This window comes from Odocoileus virginianus, unplaced genomic scaffold (assembly GCF_023699985.2).
Source record: "Odocoileus virginianus isolate 20LAN1187 ecotype Illinois unplaced genomic scaffold, Ovbor_1.2 Unplaced_Contig_37, whole genome shotgun sequence".
NCBI lineage: Eukaryota > Metazoa > Chordata > Mammalia > Artiodactyla > Cervidae > Odocoileus > Odocoileus virginianus.
In genome coordinates, this window is record NW_027224354.1 from 132,751 (window position 1) to 144,717 (window position 11,967).

Consider the following 11,967-nt stretch of genomic DNA (forward strand, 5'->3'; position numbering starts at 1 on the left):
TGGAAGACAAATTAGTTACATCAATTTTTAAAACTTTGGAAAAATTTTCTGATAGCTGCAAATGAAATGACAGTTTTCACAACATATTGATGTGTTAGAAAAGGTTTTTTTAAAATCTTATTAAAACAGCACCTTTTAAAACTGACGCCAAATTAATCGGTCGGAAGAGGCCCAGTTTTCTCTTGTTAGCAGTTTTATGTAAGTAATCCACTAGTTCTTCTCTTTCTGGTTAAACTCACGTTGTAAAGTGTTAGATGTCTGACCGTTTGTGAGGACTGCTGCTTCTGTGGCTTCTGGTTGAGTTTTAAGTGGAGGCTTCAGGCTTCCTCTTCTTATGACCTCTGTAGGATTCAGTGTCTTGCTAATCAGATGAATCTATAGGAAAGCCTCCTTTCCATGGAGTCTACTTTAATTTGGAACTAAAAAAAAAAAAATGTATTGGAAAATAACTCTCACACACTCTTAGAATACAGAAAGGAGAGAGTTCCTGGTGAGTTCTGATAGTTTGGTGTGAGGCTTTTTAGCAGTGGAGTTTTCATTCATGCAGGCCACTCTCGAGGTATTCTGGTAGCAGTTTGTTCCATGAGCAACATATGTAATTGTTATAATCAGAAAGCAGAGAGAACGTCATTGCTGTAAAAATATTGGTTAAAAGAGGAAACTGATATTCCTGCAACCCAGCATCCACTGGTACTTGGAAGTATGTTGGTACTGGGAATGGCAGTCTGGCCAGTGAAGCCAGCTGGAGAGTCAGGGAAAGAGGCAAAGAGGATGGTCATGGTGGGATGTGATAGCCAAAGACAGAGCCCACCACAGAGAAAGCAGGGTTGGAAGAAGTATTTTTGTTGTTTTTATGTTTCACAGTTTATATTTAAGCATGAATTATTTATTCCACAGTTGAGAGATACACTTCCTATTATTCAAGGGAGAGTATTTAATATAAATATAGCTATTGAATTATAAAGAGGTAACCATTACCACAAAATATTTCCCTTATATTTAATGGGGGAAATTGATATTTTAAAAAAAATTATTATCATATAGTGAAATTAACCTTGTTTTGGGTGTATAGTTCTATGAAATTTAAGAAATGTATATATTTGTGGAACTACCATCATAGTCAGGATACAGTTCATTCACCCCCCCCCAAAAAAAAAACTTCCTAGTGCAGTCATATCTTACCTCCTTCCATGAACTCTGGCAACCTCTCATCTATCATTTTCTCTTTTTCAGAATGTTATGTAAATGAAATCTACAATATGTCACATTTAGAAACAGGCATCATTCACTCAGCATAATGCCCTAGAGATTCATCATTTAAGTTGTTTCATGCATTAATAACCCATTTTTTCTTTTTACTGATTAGTATTTTGTATAAATATGTTCCAGTTTATTTGTCCATTTACCCTCAGTAGGACATTTTTGTTCTTCCCAGTTTTGAGTAATAATGAAAAGAATTGCTGTAAACATTTGTGTAGAGGGTTAGGCCCTGATTGCTTCAAACCAGACTGTTAGGGTAACCTTTTATCTGATCTGTCTACCTTCACACCTCCTTATCCCTTCTCAATTTACTTTGCACATTTCTGTCAAATTAAATTTCACTCTTCCTTATTTTCAACTTGTCATTCTCCTGCTCAAAGGCTGTGGATGGCAACCCATCTGTGAGGTCTATCTTGCTTTTCTCATCCTGACCTTCACTGTTGATCAGAATTGAGCCACACTTGTCATCTACTTTTCTGCCCCATCCAAAAGCAACTCTCATTCACTGTGCCCAAGTATGCTTTCTTCTCTCTCTTTGCCCTTGCACCCCATTTTCTTCCTCCTGATTGCACTCCTCTCCTTCCCAGATCCTGGTTCTGCTCATTCTTAGGGACCTAGCTCCATCACCCAGCCTCTAAAAAGCCTCCCCAGCTGGAAGTGAGCTCTCCCTCCTCTGTCAATGCTACACATAGGGTCTGCACCCCTCATATTGCCCTCAGCAAAGGTTGCCTTGTACCTTTCTCCTTTACTGTGTATTTGTGTGTATGTTGGGTGGGGTTATCTAACGAGGCAGATATTCAGATGTGGGTTGCTAATGGGGAGTGGGGGCAGGCTCCAGCTTCAAGCTGCTTGACTGGCTATTGGGATTTTAAACAGTGCATCTCCCAGAAATTTCAGAGATTCAGAAGGAGCTGTATTCCAGTTGTCTCACAGATGAACCTTCCCTACTTGCACAAAACTGGAGCAGAAATGTCATTGTCTCCTCCTCTGTTTATTCTGCTTATGAGTAGTCAGAACAACCCTAACACCATTTTTATGGAGCTACTGACAGAGGATATTGCCCTGTTTTCCTAAAAAGTGATATGAGAGAGATCAGTCAGCTCACTGGTGCACACCTGACCAAGAGCCAGATGGTACATGCCTTCACCTTCACCTTTGTCCCTGAGCAATTTCAGTACATCAACGGAGCACTCAGCTACTTTTATTTTTTTTAATTTTTAATTAATTTATTTTAATTGGAGGCTAATTACTTTACAATATTGTGGTGGGTTTTGCCATACATTGACATGAATCAGCCACAGGTGTACATATGTCCCCCCCCCATCCTGAACCCCCCTCCCACCTCCCTCCCATCCCATCCCTCTGGGTTGTCCGAGTGCACCAGCTTTGAGTGCCTTGTGTCCAAAAATCTGTTTCTTTACATCTGTGTCTCTTTTGCTGTCTTGCATATAGGGTTGTCGTTACCATCTTTCTAAATTCCATATATATGCATTAATATACTGTACTGGTGTTTTTCTTTCTGACTTACTTAACTCTGAATCTGGCTCCAGATTCATCCATCTCATTAGAACTGACTCGAATGTGTTCATTTTTATAGCTGAGTAATATTCCATTGTGTATATTACCAACACTTTCTTACCCATTCGTCTGCTGATGGACATGCAGGTTGCTTCCGTTTCCTAGCTATTGTAAATGGTGCTGCGATAAACATGGGGTACACATGTCTCTTTCAATTCTGATTTCCTCGGTGTGTATGCCCAGCAGTGGAATTGCTGGGTCATATGACAGTTCTATTTCCAGTTTTTTAAGGAATCTCCACACTGTTCTCCATAGTGGCTGTACTAGTTTGCATTCCCACCAGCAGTGTAAGAGGGTTCCCTTTTCTTCACACCCTCTCCAGCATTTATTGTTTGTAGACTTTTTGATAGCAGCCATTCTGACCAGTGTGAGATGGTACCTCATTGTGGTTTTGATTTGCATTTCTCTGATAATGAGTGATGTTGAGCATCTTTTCATGTGTTTGTTAGCCATCTGTATGTCTTCTTTGGAGAAATGTCTGTTTAGTTCTTTGGCCCATTTTTTGATTGGGTCATTTATTTTTCTGGTATTGAGCTGCATGAGCTGCTTGTATATTTTGGAGATTAATTCTTTGTCAGTTGTTTAGATTGCTATTATTTTCTCCCATTCTGAAAGCTGCCTTTTCACCTTGCTTATAGTTTCCTTCATTGTGCAAAAGCTTTTAAGTTTAATTAGGTTCCATTTGTTTATTTTTGCTTTTATTTCCATTATTCTGGGAGGTGGGTCATAGAGGATCTTGCTGTGATTTATGTCAGAGAGTGTTTTGCCTGTTTTCCTCTAGGAGTTTTATAGTTTCTGGTCTTACATTTATATCTTTAATCCATTTTGAGTTTGTTGTGTGTGTGTGGTGTTAGAAAGTGTTTAGTTTCATTCTTTTGCAGGCGGTTGACCAGTTTTCCCAGCATCACTTGTTAAATAGATTGTCTTTTCTTCATTGTGTATTTTTGCCTCAGCTACTTTTAAATTAAGTTAATCACAGTAGCTTTTAAATGTAAGATTTTTGGAAACAAAGAGTATTATAGTCAATTAAAAACTATTTTTAAAAAGGAAAGAAAAGGGGGTACACATTTATTTAAATAATGAAGACGTCAGTTCTGGAGAGTAGACACCCTGCCCCTCTGAACCAATCAATATTCTATTTTTGTGCACCAAGAGAGCCCGAGGGATAGCTCCAAAGTCCACAGCCTTTCCAGTGGTGTGAGGGGAGGAGAAAGGAGCTCTTATACAAGCTTATGACATCTAGAATATTGTTTTCTGTGCTCCCTTTAGAAGTTATTTTCTGAAGCTCTGAATTCAACAACTCCTTCTGCATATTTCTTATTGTTCTTTCAAAGCTTATCCCATAGAAGAACTTGAGATGGCTATTTCTCTCCCTCATTTCTCTAGTATGCTGCCTATGGCTTGAAAACATCCCTCCTGACATGGCTAAATCTGCTGCAGATCCAAAGGTTTGGCTACAGAGCATGGACTGAAGCGGCTGCCATCTGAGATGAAACCCCTCTGGTGTGCAAGTAGACCCAACATATTTCATCATTTTGCTCAACTGAGCATGAATCCACTCATGTTCTAATGTGAGTGGTGCACACAGTGACCAAGCAGATTTCTACATAGATTGTATGTCTCTACTTCAGAAAGTAAACTCAAAAAAAAAAAGAACAACACAACAACAACAAAAAAACCCAGAAAGTAAAGTCATCTACCATCCCTCCTGTCACTGTGTTCCTTCACTTTTGGGAATTTGGGATGCATAAGTTTCACAAGATCCAAAACCTCTTCAAAATAGACATTTGCTGCATCCAAGCAAATGAACATAATTTGAAGCGCAACTTTTCATCTCTTCCAGTTAATTCTGTCCACTTTCCTGCACTCTCAGCTAAATGCTGCAAACATTGTAGATTATTGTAGCCAAGAGTTTCTAGTCATCAAGGGCATAATGCTTATGAATTACTGTGAACCTGAAATGCTGTGTCATAACCACTGCCATTTCATATGTCCCCATGGTATCTGTGTTGATCACAGTCATAGGAATCCTTGAGTTGGTCTGCTTAGACTTTCTTACTATGTGACAGAATGCCCAAGACCCACCTCAGCTAGATTCTTGAGATTGCTTTGCTTAAGCCTTGAGGTTCACATCTATGTGGAGCATGTTGCTCGGTTGCAGGGAGGCACATTTCAGCTATACTACAGCTTAGACCAGGCAACTTTTTCCTGTGGCAAAAAACAGAGTTGTTGGGGAGAGTGCTATTGCTTTTCTCTGGGTGCTTTTAAAAATTAAGTTTACAGTGGAAAGAAAGTCTCTTTGCTGACCTCTTGATTCTGCCTTATTTGCCTGTGCTACCTTGTCCTTGAGGCATTCTGTTTACCTAGCCTAAGGCTTTCCCCCTGGTTTGTTTACTTTCTACTTTGTATCCCTTATTTATCTGTGAGTCCATTAGAACAAAAAACCTTACCTGATTCAACTTTGTAACCACACCAGTGATGAAAGTTCAAGGTGGCAGAAATGATTTAAATTTTCACTCAGAAGAGAATGGTTAAATTAATTATCCATACTGTGGAAGTTGTGCAGAAATAAAAAGTAATGAAAGAATGCACATACAGTGACAGCAAATTATATTGAAGTCATATTTTTGAGTGAAGAAAGTGGCAGAACAGTATTTAAAGAGTGCTATTCCACACACAAACACATAATGCATACATATATGTATATGCATGCAATGAATTTATTAAGTAGTTCTAATTTTCTGGTATAATAGTAGAATAATTTTATTTTTTCCAGTAATTGCTGTCAGCTGTGGTCTGTCAAATCTTCCTTTTCTCACTGAATAATGAATTTGTTCAATTATGTTTCAGTTTGTTTTCTCAACTGTTCAATCACTTTCATTCTTTAAGAGAGTTTTGTTTTGGGTTCTTGAAACTCAGTCTGGTTTATTTTTTAAACTTTTTGTTTTGAAATAATTTTAGTTCTAAAGAAGTGTTTGAAAGATAGTACAAAGCATTTCTGTAAACCCTACATCCTGCTTTGCCTAATAATTGTGGTACGTTTATAAAAAAAAAAAATGAACATTTGTGCAGTACTATTAACTAAATTACAGAATTATTCCGATTTCTCCAGATTTTTCACTGCTATCCTTTTCTTGTCCCAGGATTCAATCCAGGACACAATGTTGCATTTGGTCAATATGTCTCTTTATTCTATGACAGTTTCTCAGTCTTTCCTTGTTTTTCATAACCTTGACATTTCTAAAGAGTGAGGTATTTTGTAAAATGGTCCTCAATTTGGATTTATCTTATGTTTTCTTATAGTCACAATGGCTGTTATTAATTTGGGGAAAGTGTCCTTTTTGTCACAATGTCAGGGTTACATGACATCAGCATGACTGATCACTGGTGAGGTTAACTTTGTTTTTTGTTTTTTTTTTTCATTTATTTTTATTAGTTGGAGGCTAATTACTTTGCAATATTGTAGTGGTTTTTGCCATACGTTGATGTGAATCAGTCATTGTTTTACATGTGTTCCCCATCCTGATCCCACCTCCCTCCCCATCCCATCCCTCTGGGTCTTCCCAGTGCACCAGCCCTGAGCACTTGTCTCATGCACCCAACCTGGGCTGGCAATCTGTTTCACACTTGATAATATACATGTTTCAGTGCTATTCTCTCAGATCATCCCACCCTCACCTTCTCCCACAGAGTCCAAAAGTCTGTTCTATACATCTGTGTCTCTTTTTCTGTCCTGCATATAGGGTTATCGTTACCATCTTTTTAAATTCCATATATATGCGTTAGTATACTGTATTGGTCTTTATCTTTCTGGCTTCACTCTGTATAATGGGCTCCAGTTTCATCCATCTCATTAGAACTGATTCAAATGTATTCTTTTTAATGGCTGAGTAATATTCCATTATGTGTATGTACCATAGCTTTCTTATCCATTCATCTGCTGATGGGTATCTAGGTTGCTTCCATGTCCTGGCTATTATAAACAGTGCTGCGATGAACATTGGGGTACACGTGTCTCTTTCAGAAAAATTTGCATGTCATCCTTGCGCAGGGGCCATGCTAATCTTCTCTGTATCGTTCCAATTTTAGTATATGTGCTGCCTAAGCGAGCACTGGTAAGGTTAACTTTGATCGTTTGATTAAGATGAATGCTGGGTTTCTCCACATGTAAAATTACTATTTTTCTCTTTTCATATTCTATTTGTTTGGAAGCAATTTACTAAGTCTAGCCCATATTAGAGAGGAAGGGAATTAAACTCTACCTCCTGGAGGGAGGAACATCAAAAAATTTGTGGATATGTCTGAAAACAACCACAGTAACTGATAAATATATGGAGTCAGATAACTTGAGACTGTGCAAACATTCTGTGGATTTGCCTGCAAAAATTATTACTGTGATGTTCTGAGGGTAACTTTTCATATCCCTCATTTCCTTCTACATTTAATATTTGAAATTATTATGTAAGAAAGATCCTTCCCCCATTTACTTATTCATATGATTATTTGTTCCTATCAGTGTGACACATGGATTTTTAAGTCTTCAGGGTTATAACACAATACAACCATTTGGGGGAGTTTTGTCCAAATTTTCTAGCCTTGGCAATTGGGAGCTCTTTCAGATTGGCATACGTTTATCCTTTTTCTGCTTCCTTGCTTTCTGGTACTATAATATCTTCCAGATTCATCTGGTTTTATCCTTTTCCCAATCCAATAATCAGCCATTTCTCTGAGGAGTCTTGGTTAATTTTATTGGATAATCATATTTAGTAATTAAGATCTGAGTGCAGGGTATTCTGGTTGCTATTTGGGTGTCATTGCTTCCCAAATTTCTTAGTTGATAAAGCAAGGAGATGCATGTTTGTAATATCAAACTGTATATATACAATCTCTGCATTTATTTATCATGTATATCGATAGCTATTTGTATCTCTATAGATACAAATGATATAAAGACACACAAGTTCATACTAATACATGTGACTGTAATCCATTACTACACATATCCATTTAGCTTTCTCTCCTCTTATTTTTTATTTTTAATTTCTATGTCTGACAGTGAGAAACCTGGTTCTCCTTTATGCATAATTTATTCACTTATTTAATTAACTCTAGTATATAGTTAAATTAGTTTCAGAATTTCTATCATATACCCCTATGAGAAACAAATTTCCCCACCAGAACATAGCCTCCCCAACAAAATCCAGAGAGACTATTTTAGATGGTTTTTAAAACATAATTATTCTTATAGAGTTTACCTAAAAGCTCTTATTTTGTTTATATTTACTTTAAAGTTTCAAAATATCAAGTTATTTTTCTTGCTGACAAATTTGCAACAAATATAACAAGAATTCTTTTTGTCAGCCATAGAAGTTTTGTTGGAGTCCTGGTTACACACTGGGTATTGAGAGAAACAACAATCTGATAAAATAGACAGGATATAAGTAATGCAGCTAATAACATTGACAAGGACATAGTACAGCACGGAGACACAAAGCAGAAAAAATTTGGAAACAAAGAGCAAATTAAAACAATGATTAGTGTAACTAGCTGTAATTCAGTTGTTATAAGCGACCAAAGGAACCATAACTGATTTAATGAGCCATTCGCAGTTTCACTGTACCGGCCGTGCGTACTTAGACATGCATGGCTTAATCTTTGAGACAAGCATATGCTACTGGCAGGATCAACCAGGTAGACAGAAAAAGATAAATGTTTCAATTCTGTTTACAATGGTAATAATTTACCAAATTACAAGTCATAATTAGTGTAAGGAAAACCTTCCCCTTGGAAAGACACAGAATTAAGCCAGTAATTTTTCAGACAGAAACCATAAATATTATAAGCATATTCACCAGTTCACACAGTCCTGTGTAACTAATCCCTTCCGTTGTCAGGTTATAAAGCCATTAGATCTCCCATTAGAATTCTTCAGTTTCTTACTCAGTTCAGCATTACAGTCTGAAAGTCAGAACTTGTATTTATCCAAAAGTCCTTTTTATAAATCTTGCAAAGGAAGCATTTTTGCAATGGCATCGTAATGAAACCGTAACGGTCTATAATGACAAAAGACTTAAGAAAGCACATTTAAATTTGATTATAATGCAACTGACAAAGTAACTTGGTTATAACACTTTCAGATAATAGCTAGAATTATGCTTGATAATTTTACCAGGATGTATCAGAATTTTAGGAACTCCATATAATCTCTAGAATACCTATAGCATTTACCATACAAAATAACCTAAGAAAATTTACTCTTTTGACAACACTTCACATGTAATCTAGCATACAAAGTGAACTTAACTAATTGAGTATCTCTCTTTGGGATGTTTCAGGGGCCCTTTGAAGCATCCCAAAGTTAACTAGAAGTCAAAGGAGCTTCCTTATAATTTGACTTGGGAAGTTTTGTCAAAAAATACCAAACAGCTTTTAAACACAGCAGGATCATAGGTCACTGCGAAACAATACTTATTCATTTAACTAAAGTCACAAAATGATTAAAAGAAAACAAACATGGGTCACCTGAGGGCACAGAAGCTCATATAGTCTGTTATCAAAAAGGAGCACTTATAACAGAAAGATCAAATTCTAGTCTCATGTTAACTTACTTATCAAAATCCATTTACTTAGTTAACTTCAATCTAAATTTTGTTAATCCTGACCATGTATAAAACTTTCTCAGTAAAATGTAGTTCTGTTCCTTATACCTTCCTAACAAAAAACATACTGAAATATTATTTTCAGTAGCTCTAATTATATATTTAATTTAAAATCCCTGACTCTTGAAAACAATTTCAAGTGAAAACCAAAAGGCAAGTAATAGTTACCAAAATCTAGAGAGACTATTTTAGGTGATTTTTAAAACATAATTATTCTTATAGAGCTTACCTAAAAGCTCTTATTTCGTTTATATTTACTTTAAAGTTTCAACATATCAAGTTATTTTTCTTGCTGACAAATTTGCAACAGATGCAACAAGATTTCATTTAACTTGTACTAAATCTAAATGCAGTTAAAGTAATTATACTTAATGTTGATGACTTTGAAGACAGATCTATATTAATTGGATCAATAAATTTAAATGTTAATGCCAGGTATTAATTCAATATTGAACATTTCCCAGTTCAAGTGAAACTGAAACTCATTTAGCTCTTAATTTTTCTTATACTTAGAATTGTTTGGTTTGTAAGCTCATCCACAAATCAACCTTAGCAATGTTATCCAAAGACAGAAACACATGCAAACACAGAAGCAAACAGAGAGACCTCATAGCTCTCATTTCACAGTTTCAGCCCTGAGTCAGGTACAGAAATGTAAAACCCATCAGTTTACAAAAGTGGTTGGATTAAAGTTAGGTTTCTGGAAGATGGAACAAGTCAAGCTCACTTGTCTGAATGACCAAATATTTATAGAAACACAGTTGGAATTTCTATTCACCCTTAACAAATCAGTTTCTAAATTACTTTACCATCTTTTCAAATTTTGCATCTTAAAAGTATGGCAAAGATGAGGGCTCTTGAGAAGATCAGATAGAACATTTGCATCTCCATTGTATAGGGAAGTTTCTCCTAGGATAACTTTGTTTCCTCCATGTTTAATACTTACAAGCCTCTTAAAGTAAATAGGGAAGGTTTGGGGAGTGATACCTATTAGAAAGTCAATCAACTTGTTCCCCACTGTCAAAGTTACCCAGGACGCCTGTGGGGAAATTAGAATTGGACACCTCAAGTCCATCCAAGGGCTTAGATAGTGATGCTAAGCCAGGGCCCTGTGCTCTGGGGGTGAACATAGAAACTTCTACTTGATTTTCATGGGTAGGGGAAACAGGAGGTGGTGAAAGGCGTGAATATGTTGGTGGCATGGCGAGGGGCAGTTGGATAAACTGCCAGTGCAGCCTGTTCAGCCAGTGGGAAAGCTGGATAGACTGGAGGGGGTTTTAAGTTTCGAAATAATATGTCTCCATTCTCATTTCCTCTCTCTTCTTGTAGAACAGGTTCTCCCTTGGGTTTCCTTTCAGACTGCTATACCATAAGGGGGCAACCCTCTGATTTCTTCTCCTCCTGATGAAATAGCATAAAAGTGTCTACCTGTAGAATCTCATATCTTTTGCCTGCTCTTTTGCAAAACAATTCTAACTGCCAGATCATATAATACTTGGGTGACCCATTCAGGGACCATCACTCTTTTGATCTTAACATATCTCATATATGTCCCATATATTTGGGATAGATGAAGTATTTCCCATTTTTATAAATTTGATAATACCAAAACACAAAAAAATGCAAATTCCAACATAAAAGTCTCAAACAAATTCTAGCATCGATGCACACAAAACTAAAACAAAACCAATGAACTGGTTCTAAGGCACTGGGAAGACTCAGAGGGATTGGGTAGAGAGGGAGGTGGGAGGGGGGATCGGGATGGGGAATACATGTAAATCCATGGCTGATTCATGTCAATGTATGACAAAACCCACTACAATATTGTAAAGTAATTAGCCTCCAACTAATAAAAATAAATGAAAAAAAAATCAGGTAGAGTCCAACAATAATTTCCCTCTCCAACAAGGTACCCCAATCAAACAAACTGACTTGTCCCATAAAGGAACAGCCCAAATTGAGGGGGAATATGTTCCCAGTGTGCACACTGGAGCAACTTTTTCTACAAAATCAAGTTAGTCAACTCTCAGAAGTTTGTCGGTTCCTAGCTTCAACTGCCAAGTGCTTGGGGTAGCCTGTGCTGCTTCAGGGAATCTTAAAGGAAAGAACCTCAGGACAAATGGTCCCAGCAGCTGCTGGGGTTGTGCCCCAATATTCCCTGATCAGGGCCAGGTAGCCTCAAGCAGCAAAGTTCCTGGCTGGTTCAGTCGCCCTTGTTCCCAAGTCCAAGCTCACTCTGCTCACCACCTCATGACAGACCAATAATTTGGGAGACAAGGTGTTGAGGCAAGGAATAATGACTTTATTTGGAAAGCAAGCAGACCAAGGTAGGTGATACATATCAAGGTAGGTGATTTGTCTGCTAGTAGCTAGCAAACTTTGAGAAACACTATGTATCCAATGTTAGAATTATTTAGCAATGGATTATGGTATAACCTCTCTCTTGCTGTGTTCCTTTTGGATTGGCAAG

At 37.1% G+C, this 11,967-nt stretch overlaps 1 non-coding gene across 1 annotated transcript; it reads right to left on the bottom strand.

The window, feature by feature from the left end:
- Positions 1–6,843: 6,843 nt before the first annotated feature.
- LOC139034196 (U6 spliceosomal RNA) lies at positions 6,844–6,951 on the bottom strand. The gene has a single exon (XR_011486623.1). It is a non-coding gene; the product is annotated as a U6 spliceosomal RNA (small nuclear RNA).
- Positions 6,952–11,967: the final 5,016 nt, after the last annotated feature.